The following is a 2,965-nucleotide window of genomic DNA, read 5'->3' as shown; positions in this document are numbered from 1 at the left end:
TTTTTCGTTAACTTCGAAACAGATCACTTCTTTGAATAGAGTTGATTAAACATTTGTTTAACAACAAGTAAAAGCTTGGAATGGTCTATTCTTTCAATGGGGGTGTGTCTGTGAGCCAGAGACCATTCCAAGCTTTTACTCGTTGTTAAACAAATGTTTAAACAACTCTATTCAATTATGTACTACAGCTGCCCAGTGTCGACTAACGATACGAAGAATGGCGGAATGCTACAAGTTCTTCAAATACCTATAGAATGATAGGTTTTTTTTTTGTGAGTGTAAAACACTTAAATACACCAGATCTCTTCTTTGTTTCCCAATCCTAGATTTTTTATTGTTCTTTCTATTAGTATTATCTTATCCTTCCAAACTTATATTATCGGGAATCTTTGATAGCAGGTTATCAACGGTTTGAAGAGCATCAGCTGATGAAAACAGACAGACTGGTCGAAGGAAAACCTTTGGTTTACTAAACCTTATTTGTTCCCACTTGGCCTATCAATGATAGTGGTTTCAAAAGGAGAACATACCTGATCCTTCTGCGGTTGGTAATCCCTTCCCATGAGACGAGTTGGCTATTCCCATAGTTATCCCAGCAGACCTCATGTTTCAGTTGCTGTCACTATGTCTTTCTGTTTCCTAATTGGGTAGAATTTGTACTAGACCTCTGAAAGATACTAACAACAACAACAAAAACAAACAAACACTGATGCAAATAATTTCAATTCTCTACGGTTATTGTTACTAGTAAATGCTAATGTTATTAATTGTAATTGTAAGAGTGATGGAATTAGTGATATCGAGTTGGTGGAATAAGCGTGATGAGATTTGACCAGACGACCATGGTGTGGGGCTGGTAGAAAGAGAGCGATGTGAATTTAATTAGATGAACACGATGAGGGATTAGTAGAAGGAAAGCGGTGTGGATTTGGTTAGATGAACATGGTGTGGAATTGGTAGAATAAGAGTGATGTGGATGGTTAAACGAACATGGTGTAGGATTGGTAGAAGGAGAGTGGTGTGAATTTGGTTAGACGAACATGATGTGGGATTGATAGAAGGAGAGTGGTGTGAATTTGTTAAACGAACATGGTGTGAGATTGGTAGAAGGAGAGTGGTGTGAATTTGTTAGACGAACATGATGTGGGATTGGTAGAAGGAGAGTGGTGTGAATGTGTTAAACGAACATGGTGTGGGATTGGTAGAAGGAAAGTGGTGTAAATTTGGTTAAACAAACATGGTGTGGGATTGATAGAAGGAGAGTGGTGTGAATTTGTTAGACGAACATGGTGTGGGATTGGTAGAAGGAAAGTGGTGTGAATTTGGTTAAACGAACATGAGTGTGGGATTGATAGAAGGAAGAGTGGTGTGGATTTGATTAGACGAACATGATGTGGGATTGATAGAAGGAGAGTAGTGTGGATTCGGTGAACTCAAGATGGCGTCCAGTTTTTGGCGACAACGAGGTTTGGAGTTAGTTTCACGAGTGAGAGTAAAGTTAATAAAATAAACAGTGTTCGCAAAGTATCATGTATGGGCGTAAGGATGTTGAAACGAACGGCCTGTGGATTTGGTGTAAACAATAGGTTTATTGTTGTTAAATGAACTGAGAGAGGAGTTGGTTTATTGATGGAGTGCAATGAAAAGTGTAGAGTTGGTTTGATTTATGAGTTCAAAGTTGTCGAAACAAAGGGAAAAACGGGATGTGTGAGCTTGGTATACAGAACTGGGTGTGGACCTTATGGAATAAGTTGGATGTGGAGCTAGAGAGATAAACAACGCCTGTGATTATGAATTAATGAAATAATTAAAATATTTAGCGCAGTTAATAGACTTTCTAATGTAAATAACGATTCATTCCTCTTTTTAATACATAATTACATTTCATTTCAGGGGAAATAAAAATTTCAGAGAGATTGAGAAACGCGTCCTTGATAATATTATAGGACCAGGAAGGTACGATAGCCGGATTCGACCTCATGGAGTCAACGAAACAGGTGAGTAATCACTGTTTCATATATTGTATCTTGATCCACTACTAGTCAGGTGGGTAGCCTTTGTTTCATATATTGTATCGTGATCCACTACCAGTCAGGTGAGTAATCATTGTTTCATATATTGTATCTAAATCCACTACCAGTCAGGTGAGTAATCATTATTTCATGTATTGCCGTATCTAGATCCACTACCAGTCAGGTGGGTAGCCATTGTTTCATGTATTGTATGTTGATCCACTACCAGTCAGGTGGGTAATCATTGTTTCATATATTGTATCTAGATCCACTACCAGTCAGGTGGGTAATCATTGTTTCATGTATTGTATGTTGATCCACTACCAGTCAGGTGGGTAGCCTTTGTTTCATGTAGTGTCGTATCTAGATCCACTACCAGTCAGGTGAGTAATCATTGTTTCATGTATTGTCGTATCTAGATCCACTACCAGTCAGGTGAGTAATCATTGTTTCATGTATTGTCGTATCTAGATCCACTACCAGTCAGGTGAGTAATCATTGTTTCATGTATTGTCGTATCTAGATCCACTACCAGTCAGGTGGGTAGCCATTGTTCCATGTAATATCGTATCTGGATAATAAATGATAAAAATCTTGTATGTGATAATGACAGACTTAAATCTGTCTTTCTAATTGGTATACAAACATTGTCTGTTAAGTAACTTCAATATACTTTGTTACACAGTTCGTGTATATTACCTAAAGACTATCTTTTATACATTTATATTATACATAAATATATAAAGATGTCCATCGGTGGTACAGCGGAAGGTCTACGGACTTGGAACTCTAAAATCCGAGGTCCGATTCTCTGGATACAGCAGATAGCCGAATGTGGCTTTGCTATGAAACAAAATACACGCACACATACATATAAACTGCTATTTAAAAAGTTGTGCTGTACATATAAACTGATTTCTAAACAGTTATACTATATATACAAATATTAATTT

General features: G+C 37.3%; 1 long non-coding RNA gene across 1 annotated transcript in view; it reads left to right on the top strand.

Annotated features, from left to right (window-relative positions):
• Positions 1 to 1,994, top strand: part of LOC111083748 — a 16,051-nt gene extending 14,057 nt beyond the window's left edge. The window contains exon 3 of the long non-coding RNA XR_002609228.1: positions 1,894 to 1,994. This is a non-coding gene — a long non-coding RNA (uncharacterized LOC111083748). The remainder of the gene's footprint in view (positions 1 to 1,893) is intronic.
• Positions 1,995 to 2,965: the final 971 nt, after the last annotated feature.

Source organism: Limulus polyphemus, unplaced genomic scaffold, assembly GCF_000517525.1.
Source record: "Limulus polyphemus unplaced genomic scaffold, Limulus_polyphemus-2.1.2 Scaffold11014, whole genome shotgun sequence".
Classification (NCBI taxonomy): Eukaryota; Metazoa; Arthropoda; class Merostomata; order Xiphosura; family Limulidae; genus Limulus; species Limulus polyphemus.
Note: the sequence above shows the minus strand (reverse complement) of the source record. Positions and strands in the feature narration are given on the sequence as shown.